This window comes from Bos indicus, chromosome 7 (genome assembly GCF_029378745.1).
Source record: "Bos indicus isolate NIAB-ARS_2022 breed Sahiwal x Tharparkar chromosome 7, NIAB-ARS_B.indTharparkar_mat_pri_1.0, whole genome shotgun sequence".
Taxonomy (NCBI): domain Eukaryota; kingdom Metazoa; phylum Chordata; class Mammalia; order Artiodactyla; family Bovidae; genus Bos; species Bos indicus.
This window is the reverse complement of record NC_091766.1, coordinates 32,924,965-32,944,389: the sequence shown is the minus strand read 5'-3', so window position 1 is coordinate 32,944,389 and position 19,425 is coordinate 32,924,965. Positions and strand designations below refer to the sequence as shown.

Below are 19,425 nucleotides of genomic sequence, written 5' to 3'. Positions count from 1 at the left end.
TTTTTTTTTTTTTTTTTCAGTGTTACAGCTCTATTTTATTTAGGAGATAGCAGGAGAATCCAAGACTCAAAGAGAAGAGAGTGGAGGAGTGCATGGGGAGGGAGAGGGAGAGAGCGCGTGCGCATGTACGCGGGACAGAGAGTCCAAAAGTGTGTTTTTAAAGGCTTGAATTTTAGAATATCTAGGCAAATAATGATATTGTACCCCTATCCACTAACTCAGTACTGATGTTTGGCAATGTATTGTACACTTTTTAAAAACAATTCGTAGAGATTGATTTAGGAACTAGAGAATACACAGAAGAAACCAAGCCTTTGATAATGCGTCTTAGGGCAAAAAGTGTACAAACTAGATATTAAGAAAATATAGAGAATCAACCGAGAAGAAAAAATGACCAGAAAAAAAAGAAAAAAAAACTTGTATTTATAGAAAATACAATTCTTCATAAAAAGTATAATGAAGAATGATTGACATTCTTGTTTAAACAGTCAGCTTATCAACTATACATCTTGCAAGCTCCTGGGTTTCTGTAATAGCTCAGTTAGTAAAGAATCCACCTGCAATGCAGGAGACCCTGGTTTGATCCCTGGGTTGGGAAGATCCCCTGGAGAAGGAAAAGGCTACCCACTCCAGTATTCTGGCCTGGAGAATTCCATGGACTCTATAGTACATGGGGTCACAAGAGTTGGACATGACTGAGCAACTTTCACAAGTTCCTTTTGATTTAATAGACAAAAGTAACTGTCATTCAGTTAGAGGGTGAGGATAAAAGGAGGGTGTCTGCCCAGCCTTGTCCCTAGATTTTCCAACCTAGATATGATGTCTTCACTATATTAAAAAAGTATTATATTTAGAAATTATTTGAATATAATATTACTTCACAGTCTACTTTAATCCTCAGAACTTTGCTTTAGACTCTTCAAGTCATACTATTGACGAGTGCTTCCCAACTTTGTGTACCTAATAAACTGGATGATATCATCATCATGACTGAAAGCAAGGGAATGCTTCTTTTTTGCTTACTATGTTTATAGTTTTATTTTCTTCAATGTTTTAATATGTAAATTGTGCCCCAAAATTTCAGAGAGAAATGAAGACTGTTCAGTAGTATGGCACAGACAAAGTTAGTATTTTTATTGATTTTATTAAAGTGTAGTTAATTTGCAATATCAGTTTTAAGTGTACAGCCTAGTGATGGAACAGTTTTATAGATTATATTCCATTTAGAGTTATTACAAAAAAGACAAAAAATTTTCCTGTGCTGTACAAAATATTCTTGTTGCTTACTTATTTTACATACAGCAGTTTGTGTCTCTAAATCCCGTATCCTTTTTCCTCCTCTTCCCTTTCCTTCATCCCACTGGTAACCACTAGTTGGTTCTTTAAATCTGTGAATATGTTTTGTTACATAAATTTGTTTATTTTTTAGATTTTACATGTAAGTAATAACATAGGGTATTTCTCTTATTCTGTCTGACTTATTTCACTAAGCGTGATATTCTCTAGGTTGATCCATGTTGTTGCAAATGGCAGAATTTCATTCTTTTTTATGGCTGAGTAATATTCTATTTTGTGGCCCCTGATCACTCAGCAGTAAAGAATCCACCTGCAATGCAAGAAACTTACAGGAGACAGGGTTGAACCTTGGGTTAGAAAGATCCCCTGGAGTAGGAAATGGCAACCCCCTCCAGTAATGATGCCTAGGAAATCCCATAGATAGAGGAGCCTAGCAGGCTGTGGGAGAAGGCAATAGCACCCCACTCCAGTAGTCTTGCCTCGGAAATCTCATGGATGGAGGAGCCTAGTGGGATAGAGTCCATGGGGTCACTAAGAGTCAGACACGACTGAACGACTTCACTTTCATTTTTCACTTTCATGCATTGGAGAAGGAAATGGCAACCCAATCCAGTGTTCTTTCCTGGAGAATCCCAGGGACAGAGGAGCCTGGTGGGCTTCCGTCTATGGGGTCGCACAGAGTCGGACATGACTGATGCGACAGCAGCAGCAGCAGGCTGTAGTCCATGGTGTTGTAAAGAACTGGACAAGCCTTAGCAACTAAACAACAATATTCTATTGTGTATACATATATATATATATATATATGTATATGTATATAAACACAATGTCTTATCTGTTGATGGACACTTGGGTTGCTTTAAAATTTACCTATTGCAAATAATACTACTATGAACACTGGGCTGCATCTATCTTTTCATAGTAGTGTTTTCATTTTTTTTTTTTTTCCAGATATATACCCAGCAGTGGAATTGCTGAATCATATGGCAGTTCTATTTTCAGTTATCTGAAGAACTTCCATACTGTTTTCGATAGTGGTCGCATCAATGTGCAGTACCATTAACAATATACTATGGTTCCCTTTTCTCCACCTTCTGGCAAACATTTGTTACTTGTATATTTTAATAATAGCCAGTTTGACGAGTATGTGGTGTTACCTCATTGTGGTTTTTCTTTGCATTCTCTCATGATTCACGATATTAAGCATTTTTTGTGTGCCCTGTTGCCCATTTGTATATCTTCTTATGAATAATGTAGGCCTTCTATTCAGGCCTTCTGCTCATTTTTTAATGGGGTTTTTTTTCTGTTTTGGGGTGGAATTGTTGTATGAGCTGTTATATGAGCTGTTATATGAGCAGTACGAACTGTTATATGTTTTAGACATCAACCCCTTATCAATCATATAATTTGCAGATATCGTCTTCCATTCAGTGGTTTTCTTTTCATTTTGCCAATAATTTCCTTTGCTATACAAAAGCTTTTAAGTTTAATTAGATCCATTTGTTTATTTTTGCTTTATTTATTTACCCTTAAGAGTCAGATCCAAAAAAATATTGTTACAATTTATGTCCACATATTCTGCCTGCATTCTGTTGTAGAAGTTTTATGTTTTTAGATCTTACATTTTAGGTTTTTAATCCACCTCGTTTATTTTTGTATATGATGTGAGGAAATATTCTAATATCATTCTTTTACATGAGGCTGTTCAATTTTTCTAGAACCACTTATTGACAATACTGGCTTTTCTCCATTGTGTATTCTTGTCTCCTTTGTTATAGATTAATTCAGAATCTTTAGTAGTTTTCATATAAATTTTAAGATTATTTTTTCTAGTTCTGTGAAAAATGCCTTGGGATTTTTAACAGGGATTGCATTAAATCTGTAGATTGCTTTAGATAGTTTTGTTGTTGTTTAGTTGCCAAGTCATGTCAGACTCTTTTAAGTCCTGGACCTCAGCACACCAGGCCTCCCTGTCCCTCACCAGCATAGTATGTACTTTTTAACAATTTTAATTCTTCTAATCCAGGAACATGTGATATATTTCCATTTCTTAATATCATTGTCCATTACTTCATCAAAGTTTTATAGTATTAAGGGTATAGGTATTTCATCTCCTTGGTTATGTTTTTTCCTAGGTATTTTATTTTTTTGATGTGAATGCAAATGGGGTTGTTTCCTTAAATTTTCTTTCTGATAGTTCATTATTAGTGTATAGAAAAGCATCAGGTTTCTGTACACTAATCTTGTATTTTCAACTTTAATGAATATATTTATTAGTTCTAATAACTTTTTGGTGACTTTACAGCTTTCTGTATATAGTATCATATCTGCAAACAGTGACAGTTTTACCTCTTCTTTTTCAATTTGGAGGCTTTTTATTTATTGTCTGATTGCTGTGCTAAGCCTTCTAATACTGTGTTAAATAGAAGTGGCAAAGGTGGGTTTCCTTGCATTGTTCCTGATTTTAGAGAAAAAGTTTTTACCTTTTCAGCAGTAAATATAATGTTAGCATGGGTTTTTCATAAGTGGCCTTTGTTATGTTAAAATATGTATTTCAACTTCTATACCAACTTTTCATCCCTCTAAACCAATTTTAATAAGAATTTTTATCTTAAATGGATGTAGAATTTTGGAAAATGCTTTTTCTGTCTGTTGAGATTAGTATTCGATTTTTATTCTTCCTGTTGTTAACATGGTGTATCACATTAAATGATTTGCAAATATTGAATGATCTTCGTACCCCTGTATTAAATCCAACTCGATCACTGTCTATGATCCCTTTTATATATTGTTGAATTAGATTTGTTAATATTTTCTTGAAGATTTTTGCTTCTATATTCATCAGAGATAGTCTAACCTGTAACTTTTTTTCTAATGTCTTTGTCTGGATTTGATATTAGGGTAATACTGGCCTCATAGAATAAATTTGGAAGTGTTCCACCCTCTTCCATTTTTGGGAAGATTTTGACAAAGATAGGTATTAACTCTTCATTATATATTTGGTTGAATTCCCTACTGAAGCCATTTGATCCTGTACTTGTATTTGCACGGAATTTTTAAATTACCAATTCAATTTCATTACTAAGGATAATCTGTTCAGATTGGCTATTTCTCCCTGATTCAGTCTTGGCAAGTTGGGTGTTTCTAGAAATGTGTCCATTTCTTCTAGGTTGTCCAATTTGTTTATGGTTTTTTTTATCCCAGTGGTATCTGCTGGTGACTAAAAAGATGCATAATATGAGAGTTGCGAGTTAAGTTTTATTTGGGGCAAGATGATGACTGTAGCCCAGGAGACAGCACCTCAGGTAGCTCTGAGAGACTGCTCCTAAGAGGTAGCGAGAAAAGGTCAATATATAAGATTTTGGTGAAGGGGGAGTTCAGTGCAATCAAGCCTTTACCTTACAAAAGATTTTCTGCTAGTTACAGATCAGATCAGATCAGATCAGATCATTCGCTCAGTCGTGTCCGACTCTGCGATCCCATGAAGCGCAGCACTCCAGGCCTCCCTGTCCATCACCAACTCCCAGAGTTCACTCAAACTCAGAACTGATAAAGGGATATAGTAATTTTCTAGAAATGAGAAGATGTAGGAATTGGGATGATGAAATCAGTTCCTGAAAATATCCAGCTATCTAAAGACCAGTCTCCCTAGAGCACAAAGTACCTCACTTTCCACCCTGAATTCTCCACAGAGGCAGATGGCAAATGTCCTTGTTGTTCACTGGCAAATACTCTTGGCAAGTGCCAATTTATAGTTGCCACTATTCTTTCATTTCTTTAATTGTTTGAGTCCTCTCTCTTGTTCTAGCTGAAACTGTCCAAGTTGCTGGAGCAGAAGCCCTGAAGGTTGGGTCCAGGTTGCCTCAATTTCCTTTTAGCTTATGCTATTCCCCCTCCCGGAGAAGACAATGGCACCCCACTCCAGTACTCTTGCCTGGAAAATCCCATGGATGGAGGAGCCTGGTAGGCTGCAGTCCATGGGGTCATTAGGAGTCAGACACAAATGAGCGACTTCCCTTTCACTTTTTACTTTCCTGCATTGGAGAAGGAAATGGCAACCCACTCCAGTGTTCTTGCCTGGAGAATCCCAGGGACGGGGGAGCCTGGTGGGCTGCCGTCTATGGGGGTCACACGGAGTCGGACACGACTGAAGCGACTTAGCAGCAGCAGCAGCAGCAGCATTCCCCCTCCCAGCACCTGCACCCTTGTCCCAGAGGAAGCAGGGCTAGAGCAGGAGGACTCGTGTTGATGCAAAGTCTTGGCCTCTCTACACTAGTGCCAAATCAAATCTCAGAGACACAGTTTGGAATGAAGTTGAAAAGAGTAGCTTTAGCGTTTTGCCAGGCAAAGGGGGACATAGCAGTTTTGTGCCCTCAAAAACTGTGTGTCTCCACCCTAGAGGATTTGGTGAGAAGTTTTACAGCAATGGTTCAAGGATGGGTTTTCTAATAAGAATCTGAAAGCCTTTCTAATAAGGATTAGGCCAGCATTCCCTTAATCTGGCCTCAGGCGGTCCTTGAGGTTATCAAACTGTGACTTCTCTCTGGAATGAAGAATACTTCATCTAGTGGTTAAGTAGTCTTCCATTTGGTGAGGGTTTTATTTCTGCAAAGAGCTCAAAGATATTGCCAGGATCCTGTCCCAAGGCTGCACTATTGTTTCTAGACTGCTCCTCCTTTGTCTCTGCATCCCCTCTGTTCCCTTATTAGCAACTGTTTTAAATCCTTTTGGAAAGCCCTTTGGAAAACTCAAGGAAGGTCATTGAGGCTTAAGCATATTTCCTACAAATAACAAACGAGGGGGACATGGAAGGGCTTCCTTGCACAGGAGCCCCACAGATTCTGCTCATATTCACTAAGAGTATTTGGCAAGGGTCAGAGTGACGTCAGAGATCCAGACTGCCTCTGATATACCACCTGTGCAATTACCGGTAGTGGCTGTCCCCTACCTGTTCAGAGGCTGTTTGCAGTTTGACCAACCTCAATGTCTCACGGCTCAATTTTTTCCTTATTTGTCACAGCCCTCATTTTAGTGTGGGGCTACAATCCAAGGCCAGCAGGACTGGAGTGTTTGTCAACTCAGGTTGGGGTGCATGCTGGGCCCATGACAGGAAATCAGTCAGCCATTCACAGGTTTCAGTCTGCCCTCTCCACCCTACTTTAGGAGCGAGCAAGACTTCACTTTTCATGAGTGAAATCTAGGCTTCCCACAGTCCTCTTACGAGTCTACCAGACCTCCAACCAGCCAAGGGAACTTGTCTTCCCCTTGTCAGACCCAGGGCTGTGGCTCCCCATAGGTAGCTTGAATCATACACTGCCCAGGGGCGTTCTCTGAATCTGTGACCCTGGAAGGGATTCAGAAGAAAACAGATTATGACCTAATTAGTTCTCTTCCCTTCTGACCCAAGTGGATCTTTCTTATAGCCTAGGTTGTACAGGAGTTTTTTCTGCCAGACTCCAGTTAGTTTTCAGTGAGAGCTGTTGCACATGTAGATATATTTTTCATGTGTTCCTGGGAAGAGTTCTATGGCTTCCTACTCTACCATCTTAATTTGACACTGGGGATGGTTTTGCATATGTTAGTAAGCCCTTTTAAACTAGTAGTGGCTTCTTTTTTAAACTTTTATTTATCTTTGGCTTCACCGCTGCGTCTTTGTTGCTGCACATGAGCTACCTCTAGTTGTGGCGAGCAGCGGCTACTCTCTAGTTGCGGTGCGTGGGTTTCTCATTGTGATGGTTTTTCTTGTTGCAGATGTCAACTAAAAAAAGATGTACAACTTGAGAGTTGCAAGTTAAGTTTTATTTGGGACAAAGTGAGGACTGCAGCCTGGGAGGCAGCATCTCAGACAGTTCTCTCAGAATTGTCTGAGATGCTGCTTCAAATCGGCAGTGGGGAAAGTCAATATATAAGGTTTTAGTGAAGGGGGAGGTCAATGCCATGAAGCACTCAATTTATAAAAGATTTTTTGTTAGTCATGAGGATCTGATGCCACTATGAAGGGATTTAGTGCTTCTCTAGATATGAGGAGATACAATGATGGAGATCATAAAATCTGTTCCTAAAAATGTCCAACTATTGAAAGACTTTTCTCACCAGATTCCCTGGAGCAGAGTGCCTCAGTCCACTCTGAACTCTCTCAGGGGGTGTTGAAGGTCACCAGCTATAGCAGCATGGGGTTCAATCTCCGTAGAGGCAGACGGCAAACGCCTTTGTTGTTCAGTCATTGGCAATGATCTTGGTAAGTGCCAATTTGCAGTTGACATAGAGCATGGGCTGTAGGGTGCACAGGCTACGGTAGTCGTGGCACACATGCTTAGTTACTCCAAGGCATATGGAATCTTCCTGGACCAGGGCTGGAACCTGCGTCCCCTGCATTGGCAGGTGGGTTCTTAACCACTGGACAACCAAGGAAGTCCTAATAGTGACTTCTTATAGCTGAACCTAAAACAAGCAATTGTAAGAAGTCATGGGCTCACAGCATATCTTAGATTTCACATCTTAAAATCAGAGCTCAGAACTTGGCCTATAATCTTGGTAGCCATCTGTGTGAAAGTAAATGTGTTAGTCGTTCAGTTGTGTCTGACTCTCTGCAACCCCAAGGACTGTAGCCCGTCTGGCTTCTCTGTCCATGAAATTCTACTGGAGTGGGTTGCCACTCCCTTCTTCAGGGGATCTTCCTAACCCAGGGATTGAACCCAGGTCTCTGGCATTACAGGTGGATTATTTACCATCTGAACCACCTGTGTACCAAGTTGATTTTATTGAAGAGGAAAAGTTAAAATTTTACATAACCTCCTGCTCCTTCTGCCTCTGTAATTCAGATTACTCCTTGCAAAGTCTGGATCTCGTAGGTCACGTAGTCTCAGAAAGTGGGGACTTACCATCCCAGAAATTGGAGCTTGTCTCACTCACCCTTGTCCTGCTGTTTGCAATTGCCCAGCCCCTGCAAACTTGCTTAATCATGCCTGTCCATGTAAAGGTCAGGCATCCTTCTCCCCATCTCGACTGCTGTTCCCATGTGCATGAAACCCCTTAGCTCAAGCCAGCCTATTAGCAGCTAGTGTTGCCCACTATAGTCTGTCCATAAAAATTCTGCAACCCCTTCGACTGGGGCTCAGAACTTGGAGTGTTAACTCCTCTGGGCCCACCAGTGTAGTAAACCTGAGTTCCCCAACTCTCTGAGTGTGGTGCTTGGTTTCTCACTTACTGGTTTCTGCAATATTCTCTCATCAGAGTGTGACTGACTGATCTGTGTTCATTCCCAGTAAGTACAATTTTGAGCAGGAACATCCTTCCTTTAAGAGGCTACTTAGCAAAAAGCACTGAGGAGAGATAGGGACTTTTCCTGAGATAAGCAAAGATCAAGTAGAAGGCACTGACTGGATCAATTGCTAATCTTTGCAGAGATCTGGTTTCTTGAATATTTGTGCCACTTCATTAATTCCTGCATATAAAGATGTTATTTACATACTATAAGAATGCTCTTCTGGGTACTGGCAAAGAATAAAAAGACTAATAAGACATCATTCATATCCCTTGGGAACATAAATATAAATAGAAACAAACAGAGGTGAGTGGTAGGCAGTACTGCTGGCATATGCGCTCCGTTGCTTAGTTGTGCTGGACTCTTTGTGACCCCATGGACTGTAGCCCACCAGGCTGCTCTGTCCATGGGATTTCCCAGGCAAGAATATTGGAATGAGTTGCCATTGCCTCGTCCAGGGGATCTTCCTGACCCAGGGATGAAACCCTTGTCTCCTGCATTGTCAGGTGGGTTCTTTACCACTGAGCCCCCTGGGATGCACAGCAAGTAGTATGTGAAGTAAAAGTAGCTCAGTTGTGTCCAGCCCTTTGTGACCCCGTGGACTGAACAGTCATGGAATTCCCCAGCCCAGAATACTGAAGTGGGTAGCCTTTCCCTTCTCCAGGGGATCTTCCCAACCCAAGGATTGAACCCAGGTCTTCTGCATTGCAGGTGGATTCTTTACCAACTGAGCTATGGGGAATCAAGTAGTATAATATTATATAATTTTGGTAAAACATCTTTAGAGAAGAAATTAGCAAAAGACATTAATTAAAATTAAAGTTTCTATGCTAAGTATGCATCAAGAACGATACTTCTCTAGGGTACTTATAAAATATGCTTTCTGTATTATGAGTTATTAGATATTTTTATAAAACTTGTAATGTTGAAATATGAATATTGATCTGAACTCCCAAAGCTACTTATATCTAAATATGTATCAAAAGGTTGTTGCAATCTAATGACAAGACTGAATTTGAAGATCTCAAAACATTATATAGATATAGAATGAAGAGATTACATTTCTTTGTCCAAGTTAAGTCTGAAAGCAAATATTTTAAAAAGCAGTTGTTATGTGTGAGTTATATATAGAAAAGTCAGCCTCTTATAACAATACATTGAAACTCATGATTGGCACAGAAATCAAGTTAATAAATAACCATGTCACCAAGCTGGTCTATTTTATGTGTACATATGACACCAATACCATAACTTTAAGCATATCAGTGGGAGTGCCAAGAAATCTTTTCTGTATTCCATTTTAGCCATAGAAATTTCTTTGCTTTTCCTATCATTAGCAAAATGATTACTATAAGAAGTTGGTATTTTAATAAGACAGTGGTGTCTAAAATATATTTAAAGATAGATGAATGTTTCAATTGTCAACCTTCTAAAAATCCTGAATTTTTCAAGTGATTTTTCAATAAGCCTCAGATAAATTAGTAGAAAAACTAAAGCATATTTTAAAAATTATATGATAAATAAAATTGGAAATGGCAGAATCTTGATCTACTAAGCTGTTTTGTGGCAAATATACTCACATTCTGAAATGGCAATTTTATAATTTATAGGATTCTAGGACTTCACTTGTAGCTCTGTTGGTAAAGAATCCACCTGCAATGTGGGAGACTGGGTTGGATTCCTGGGTTAGGAAGATCAACTGAGAAGGAAATGGCAACCCACTGCAATATTATTGCCTGGGAAATCCCATGGATAGAAGAGCCTGGCAGGCTACAGTCCCTGGGGTTGCAAAAGTCAGACCTGACTTAGCAACTAAACCACCATCTAATATTCAATATTTAAAGTTTAACTAATTGAATGGTAGACTAATGGTTTGGTCATTCAATTCAGTTCAGTTCAGTCGCTGAGTCATGTCCAACTCTTTGCCACCCCATGAACTGCAGCACGCCAGGCCTCCCTGTCCATCACCAACTCCCAGAGCCTACCCAAACTCATGTCCATTGAGTTGGTGATACCATAAAACCAACTCATCCTTTGTCATCCCCTTTTCCTCCTGCCCTAATCTTTCCCAGCATCAGGGTCTTTTCAAATGAGTCAGCTCTTTGCATGAGGTGGCCAAAGTATTGGAGTTTCAGCTTCAACATCAGTCCCTCCAACTGACACCCAGGACTGGTCTCCTTTAGAATGGAATCCTTGCAGTACAAGGGACTCTCAAGAGTCTTATCCAGCACCACAGTTCAAAAGCATCAGCTCTTCAGTGCTCAGCTTTCTTTATAGTCCCACTCTCACATCCATACATGACTACTGGAAAAACCATAGCTTTGACAAGATGGACCTTTGTTGGCAAAGTAATATCTCTGCTTTTCAATATGCTGTCTAGGTTGGTCATAACTTTCCTTCCAAGGAGTGTCTTTTAATTTCATGGCTGCAATCACCATCTGCAGTGATTTTGGAGCCCAAAAAGATAAAGGCAGCCACTGTTTCCATTGTTTCCCCATCTATTTACCATAAAATGATGGGACCAGATGCCATGATCTTAGTTTTCTGAAAGTTGAGTTTTAAGCCAACTTTTTCACTCTCCTCTTTCACTTTCATCAAGAGGCTCTTTAGTTCCTCTTCACTTTCTGCCATAAGGGTGGCATCATCTGCGTATCTGAAGTTATTGACATTTCTTCCAGCAATCTTGATTCCAGCTTGTGCTTCATCCAGCCCAACGTTTCTCATGATGTACTCTGCATATAAGTTAAATAAGCAGGGTGACAACATACAGCCTTGACGTACTCCTTTTTCTATTTCGAAACAGTCTGTTGTTCCATATCCAGTTCTAACTGTTGCTTCTTGACATGCATACATGTTTCTCAAGAGGCAGGTCAAGTGGTCTGGTATTTCCATCTCTTTCAGAATTTTCCACAGTTTATTGTGATCCACACAGTCAAAGGCTTTGGCATAGTCAATAAAGCAGAAATAGATGTTTTTCTGGAACTCTCTTTCTTTTTCTATGATCCAGTGGATTATGTTGGCAATTTGATCTCTGGTTCCTCTGCCTTTTCTAAAACCATCTTGAACATCTGGAAGTTCATGGTTCACATATTGCTGAAGCGTGGCTTGGAGAATTTTGAGCATCACTTTACTAGCATGTGAGATGAGTGCAATTTGGTCATTATTACTCCCAAAATAATGATAATGTTTTTGAATACTTAGGGTACTTACGTCTTCATTTTTAATCTCTTAAGGGCATGTGTCTACTTAAATGTAAGAAAAGTTGTGCTCTGATTCATTTTTTTCCCCCTCTTCTCTTAGTGGCCCTTTATCTGGGTAATTTGTGAAAGCATAAGCTATTGGTCAGCTTTCCCCTTGTAAAGTTATAATTTTTCTCTTTTAAAAACGTCAACACTTCAAATTTACCTAATATGTCTTTCTTAGCTTTTGTATTTTGGGTGCTGATTAAAAAGACAATTGCCATTTGAAAATTATAAATAAGTTACAGACCTTCTGCAAATTTTTGTGTTCATGTTTTCACATTTCAATTCTTTATTGAAGGAGCAATACTTTTTCTATTGTACTTCATTGCCACCTTTATCATGAATCCATTGATTCTAAGTGTGTTGGTCTGTTTGTGGCCTCTCTGCTCCTTTGCTCATTCTGTATGCATGTTCCAATAACAAACTACTTTAATCACAACAGCTCTGGTCTTGATATATGGTATTGTTAAGTCCTTGGCTTCTGTACCTATTTTTGCCTTGGCTAGTCTTAACCTTTCTTATTGCCACATAAATTTTAGAATCAGTTTTCCCACATTCTCAGAAAAACATTCCTTGGATTTTCAAGCAATTTCATTCAATATACAGATTACTTTGAGGAAAATTGGTGTTTTTGGCATGCAGTATATCAACTCAAGACATAATAATCTCTCTAATTGTTTTTTTTTTAATTTATTTCAAAATATTGTAGACATAAGAGTCTTGAAAATGTTTCCTTAGATATATATTCTTCCACATCTGATAGATTATGCTTCTAGTATAAAGGCCCATATAGGCAAAGCTATGGTATTTCCAGTCGTCTTGTTCAGATGTAAGAGTTGGACCATAAAGAAGGCTGAGTGCCAAAGAATTGATGCTTCAAATTGTGGTGCTGTAGAAGATTCTTAAGAGTCCTTTGGACTGCGGGAGGTCAAATCAGTCAGTCCTAAAGGAAATCAGCACTGAATATTCATTGGAAGCACTGATGCTGAAGCTGAAGCTCCAATACTTTGGTCACCTGATGTGAAGAGCCAACTCATTGGAAAAGACCCAGATGCTGGGAAAGGTTGAAGGCAAAAGGAGAACGGAGCAACATAAGATGAGATGGTTAGATAGCATCACCAACTCAATGAACATGAATTTGAGCAAACTCCAGGAGATAGTGAAGGACAGGGAAGCCTGGTGTGCTGCCATCCATAGGGTCACAAAGGATCAGACATGACTTAGCTACTGAATAACAATAGCAAAAATAAATAGCATATTTTGTTTATTAATTTTCTTCTTTATTTGTTTTTTAAAATACAGATACAATCATTTTATGTTAATACATTCAGTGGTTTTGCTAATTTATTCTTACAATTTTATGTTATTCCATATTTTTTATATTTGTAATTAAGTCACCTGTGAATAACGAAAATTTTATTTTTTCCATCCCCACACTTACAAGTTTTATTTCTTCAATTATTTTAAAAGTTTGGCCTTAGGGGCAAAGTTGAACAGCAGTGGTGTTTGGATGTATATCTGTCTTCTTCCAGATATCAGAGGGAAAGTATTCATTATTTTACCATTAAGTTTGATGTTTTCTCTGGGGCTTTTATAGATACTTATTAGACTTAAAAAGTTCCCTCTCTCCCTCTCTCTCTTTTTCCTAAGTTTTCTTCTGTAATAATTAGTGTTACATTTTACCAAGTGAATTTTCTGCTTTTATTAAGATATTTTTCTACCCTCATGTTAGCATTTGTCTATTATGCCTTTATTTACTTTTACCTTTACGCTTTCTCAATCATAGTGTTTAATGCATTTCTTTCAAGCAACATGTAAAGATTTTTTGATAAAATACATTAATTTTTTCTTTTATTACAATTGAATGAATTGTTTAGTCACTAATTGTGTCCGATTCTTTTGCTATCCCATGAACTGTAGCCTGACAGGCTCCTCTGTTCATAGGATTTCCCAGGTGAGAATTCTGGAGTGGGTTGCCACTTCCTTCTCTAGGGGATCTCCCCAGAGTAGGTTTAGAACCCCATTCTCCTGCACTGCAGGTGGATTCTTTACCACTAAGTCACCTGGGAAGCCCTTGAATGAATGAATTTTTATTGATATGACATGTGAATTAGTTTGTAATTCTGTAATGTCTGCTTTGCTTTTAATGCTTTTTTCTATTTTCAATATTTTTCATTTTTATTTTATTTTCCTTATATTTGTCTGTTTATAGTTTAGTCCTGTGTTTGTGTGTTCATGTGTACACATACACACACACATGTGTATGTCTGTTTGTGCCTATTTTCCTTTAGGTATTTTAGAAAGTTTATAATGTGTTATTTAAATTAGCTATTATATCTAAAACTTTTAATAGTATACATAAAATCCTAAGTTAAGATCTTTCATTTTTCAGTGCCAGCTACCAGTTGACCATTGTATTGGTTGATATTTTCTTATTTAAATTTTTTGGTTTCTTCTTATAATTTGATGAAATAGATTGAAAGCATTATTTCTTGATTTATTTCTATATTTAATGCCTATTAGTTTTCTTTAGGAGAAGGCAATGGCACCCCACTCCAGTACTCTTGCCTGGAAAATCCCATGGATGGAGGAGCCTGGTAGGCTGCAGTCCATGGGGTCGAGAAGAGTCGGACACGACTGAGCGACTTCACTTTCACTTTTCACTTTCATGCATTGGAGAAGGAAATGGCAACCCACTCCAGTGTTCTTGCCTGGAGAATCCCAGGGACAGAGGAGCCTGGTGGGCTGCCGTCTATGGGGTCGCACAGAGTCGGACACAACTGAGGCGACTTAGCAGCAGCAGTTGTAGCAGTTTTCTTTAAGGAAAGTTTAAAAATGAATGCACCTAAACTGCTTTCCATTTGTATTAGTTTCCTAGTGATGCTTTAGTTGAAGGCTATGGCACCCCACTCCAGTACTCTTGCCTGGAAAATCCCATGGACAGAGGAGCCTGGTAGGCTGCAGTCCACGGGGATGTGAAGAGTCGGACACGGATGAGCGACTTCACTTTCACTTTTCAGTTTCGTTCATCGGAGAAGGAAATGGCAACTCACTCATTGATACTTTAAGAAATTCCCATAAACTTAGCAGTTTAAAACAATGCAAATTTTTCTTGCAGCTCTGGAGTCCAAAAATCCACAGTCAGTCTCACTGACCTAAAGTTAAGATCAGCAGGACTGGTTCTCTCTGGGCTCTAAGAGAGATTCCATTTTCCTGCCCTTTTCAGGTTGTGGAGCCCACATTCCTTTGTTCATGACCCTCTTCCATCAAGCAGTTGTATCATTCCATCCTTTATGTCCATTATTATGTCTCCTTATTTGTCATAACCTTCCACTTATAAGGACCCCTGTGACTACATTGAAGGCTTCCAGATAAACCAGGTAAATCTCCCCATCAAAGGAGCCTTAATTTGATCACATTTGTAAATCCCCCATTCCACCTGTTGTCATGTAATGTAACTCACTGACAGGTTCCTAGAATTGGAATAGAGACATTTTTGGAGGGGAGAGTTTATTCTGTGTAGTATTCCATCTTTTTTTTCCCCCTCAATATCTCTTTTCAAGTGTTGTTATATGGCTTATATTCAAACATGTATCTCTGTTGGAGGAGGTCAGTGAGAAAATCTGGCTGCTGGTGGATCTGGGCAATCAGTGGCTCTTCTCTCCCTCCCACGTCCTTGGAATTTACATTCTGCTCACCATTTCCACAGTGGGAGCCATTTTCAAGGTCACAGCCTGAAGAGAGCAATGTATTGTTAAGAACATCTGGACAGTAAACATGACTAAACCCAGTTAAGGCCTTGCCATAAACTTTTAAGATTCTGGCAGGCAGATAAGGAAGATCTACTCATGTTATGACTGCCCATGACAAACCTCACGTGGGAGTTCCCTTACTTATTATAATGGCCACCTACAAATTCAAAGTAGACTGCCTCTTTCTTTGGTCTCTCCTTGTTCTCCATATATGGAAGCTAATTTCAGATTTCACTCAGGAAACTCATGAGGTTGGCAACTAACAATCTCTTGTAATCTTATTTCCCTGGTTATTCCCCCTTACATTTTATATAAATAAATTCAGTGTGTTTTATTAATACCTTAATTAGTAAAATTCAGTTTTCAGAAGTTTACATTTGATTGTTTTCTCCAAGAAAGTTTCACTAATGCTATATTTTCTAAGTGATTATTTTTTGTGTGTTTGAGGATGCAGGCTATAGCATTTACTAAGAATACCAGTGTGGTTGGTATAATCCCCTTGGGTCAAATATTCTTTCCTTCAAAATTTCAGAGTTATTGCACTAATGAGTTTTTCATTCAATTTAGTGGAGAAGTCTGAAGATAGCTTGCTCTTTTTCCAGTCATAAGTGACTTTGCAAAATTTCTTCCTCATTGAATTTCAGTTACTTAATCAAGACATATTTCATTTTGATGATTTTGTATCAAATTTTTCCCCAAGAAATGTTATATGCTCTCATCTTTGTTTCTGAAACTTTCTGTATTTCAGAAAAGTTTCCTCCTTCTCTAAAAGTATTTATATTTCATTAATCAGTTTGCTTCTACAATGAATTTGCTTCTACCAGTTATCCTGGGATTGATCATCTCTGACTGTGGTGCTTAGTCACTCGGTCGTGTCCACCTCTTTGGGACGCAGTGGTCTACAGCCTGCCAGTCTCCTCTGTCCATAGGATTTTTCAGGCACGAATACTGGAGTAGATTGCCATTTCCTTCTGCAGGGGATCTTTCCATCACAGGGAAGGAAATGGCAACCCACTCTAGTATTTTTGCCTAAAAAATCTCATGGACAGAAGATCCTGGCGGGCTGCAGACCATGGCGTCACAAAGAGTTGGATACAACTGAACGTCTAAGCACATTGAATCTGATTCTCCAGGGAGATCAGCTAGCCTTGGGTTGGTCATCTTTGACTGCCTTCCATACCCATAGTCTTTTCACTGCTTGAATCACTCTGTTTTATGCTTTGTCTTTTCTGAATGTATTATCTTTTTCCTATTTGTCAGATATTTTTCACCTGTCTATATTTTTTTCCTTTCTGCATTTAATATATTCACTAATTTAGTAATAGTGTAACATTGACCCAATATTTGTTTACTCACTCTTCAATCTCCCTTTTCATGTCTTTCTCTTGTTTTATAATTTTATCGCTTAGGAATTGGTTTATTAGAATCATCTTTTCTATTAAAATTTTTAATGTAAATTATTCATTAATTTTCTTCTAAAATAGAGCTTCTGTTATTTTTCACCTGGCTCATTTTAGCATGGAGAATTTGGCCGACACTTCCTATGTGCACTGATATTGTTTGCATATTTTTGTAAGTGCTTTCTTTGTGGTCCTGTGTCAGTCCTATTCATCTGTTCTCAAAGCCACAGCAAGTCTCTGTGTGTGTTCTATGTTTATCTGAGAGAAGGAAATAGCAAATGGGGAGCAGTGGCAATCAGTGGAGACCAGGCATGAATCTAATCAGAAAAATTTAACTGTACCTTGTTTATCATTGTCCTATACCCAGTTCACTTTGCAAAAGATGTATCCTAATTCATGTTAGAAAAATTTCAAGCTTCAAATGGCATCTATAAATTTGGTGAAAAGTCTAGAAGTCTCAGTGTTTATCAAAAAGCAGCTGCCTAAGTAGTTTTAAACCCTATTTGCTTCTGTCTTCCTCAAGTTTTTTCTAATTTCCAAAAGCGTAATAGGATAAGATTCACAATTTGATTTTAAAGTCCCAACACTTAGTTTAGAGTGGATTGAAGATTTTTTCCACAGATTCTTCTATTTTATACTTTCCCCAGAAATCTCTTTTCTCTGTACTTGTATTTAACTAAGTTCTTGTATATCCATGGGCTATTACCTCTGCCTGTCTGTAATGTCTCTGCTTTTTCTCTCTGCTTTTCTTCCAGCAGGAAAAACAAAACCACAATGGTCAATCGATTATCCTTTTACTGAGGTCTTTGGTCCTCTTTGAGCTGCCTCCATGTATTCACAATGTGCTCTTTTCAGACATGGATTTTTAGTAGAATTTTTCAGAATGTTGTGAAATCACCCCTCTCTCCCTGTACTTTTCATTTTGGTAGTAGATAGAGCTATACCAAGTCAGGCCTTGTAGAATATTTTTAATAAGCCTTCTCTTTCTCTGATTACCAGCTCTTGTTTTGATGACCTCTGTTGTATTTGTGGAAGGTTTTTGTCGGTTGGTTGTTTGGTGGGTTTTGTTTTGTGTTTAGCCTACTTACACCCATAGTTTTAGGTTTGGAGGCAGTAAAATATTAAAACTTAACAGAATTTTATTATCTTTGGAAGTTTGTATTGAGGTCGGTTAAGTCTTTTCTAAAAGTAATTTTTCTTCTACCTAATGATTTTACTTTTTATTCCTTTGGATCATTTCCATTAGTGTTCGGTATGGAAATATTTGGTGAATGTGATTTCCATGGTCCAGGCAACCATAAGTATAGTTGACTTTGGCATGAAGTTAGTGAGGCAAATGATGTCCGCTTCCAAGTCCTGTCCCTGTTGTACTTAAGCATGATTTGAACCTGGGAAAACAACTGTCCTCTGAAGTTAAAATTGATTTTCTGAAATGTACCCTCCAGTCTCGGAGGAAAATAAGAAATTTGGAGCCATGACAGGCATTTATATGCACTGTTTGGTGAAGCATATCTTAACAGGATTTCTTGAACCGACTGGGAGGTAAATCTAGAACTTCCTGGTTTTGTCAACAGTTTTTCCTTAACTCCTTGGTATTTACCTTTGACTAATTTCTTTTAGACGAAACACTGGATTAAGAGTTTGCAGCCTTCATTGGGCATTAGAAGCACATGGGAAGTTTAAAGAAAAAAAAGCTGCTTAGGTTTTAGCCTCAGAAATTTGGCTTCAGTTTATCTGGGGAGGGACTCTGATAATGGTATTTTTTAAAAAAGCACCTTTAAGTGTTAAAGGTGCAGCCAGAGTTGAGAGCCATTGTAACAGAAAATGAATCAGGAGGGAAACCAGTCTTCAGAAGTGATGGTATGGGGACACTGGCTTAACATAGCTGCAATTCAAAATAAATGAAAGTAAATTGTTTCCCCCTCACCTGGAGCCCAAGAGAAATTATTTTGATTGAAATTACTGTCCAGCATCTTTACTGAATAAGAGAACCTTTCTTCTGGGAAATGGAAGCAGAGCAAGTGTTCTTTTGAAATTTGGATGAAAATATTAAAACCTTAGTGTTTAAGTCAGATCTATTTGAGATATTACTCTATCAGATTTGCTGAAAGATTAATTTCTTCATTGACTATTGAAGAGAAATTGTGATTTCAAGCTTACTTGAAACCTGCTATCATTAGGAGAAAAATAAGTTAAATACATATTTAAAATACTATTTAAAAAAAAAAAAAAACTAAAAAAAGAACTATAGATACAGATTTTGCCTTAGAGACTACTCATATGTGTGAGGCTAGAGAGATGTCTCAGAGAAGGCAATGGCACCCCACTCCAGTACTCTTGCTTGGAAAATCCCATGGATGGAGGCGCCTGGTAGGCTGCAGTCCATGGGATCCTGAAGAGTCGGACACAACTGAGCGACTTCACTTTCACTTTTCACTTTCATGCATTGGAGAAGGAAATGACAACCTACT

At 38.4% G+C, this 19,425-nt stretch overlaps 1 protein-coding gene across 3 annotated transcripts in view; it reads left to right on the top strand.

Annotated features, from left to right (window-relative positions):
* PRR16 (proline rich 16) overlaps window positions 1–19,425 on the top strand; it is a 290,513-nt gene that overhangs the window by 222,957 nt on the left and 48,131 nt on the right. The gene's annotated exons all lie outside the window — the stretch shown is intronic.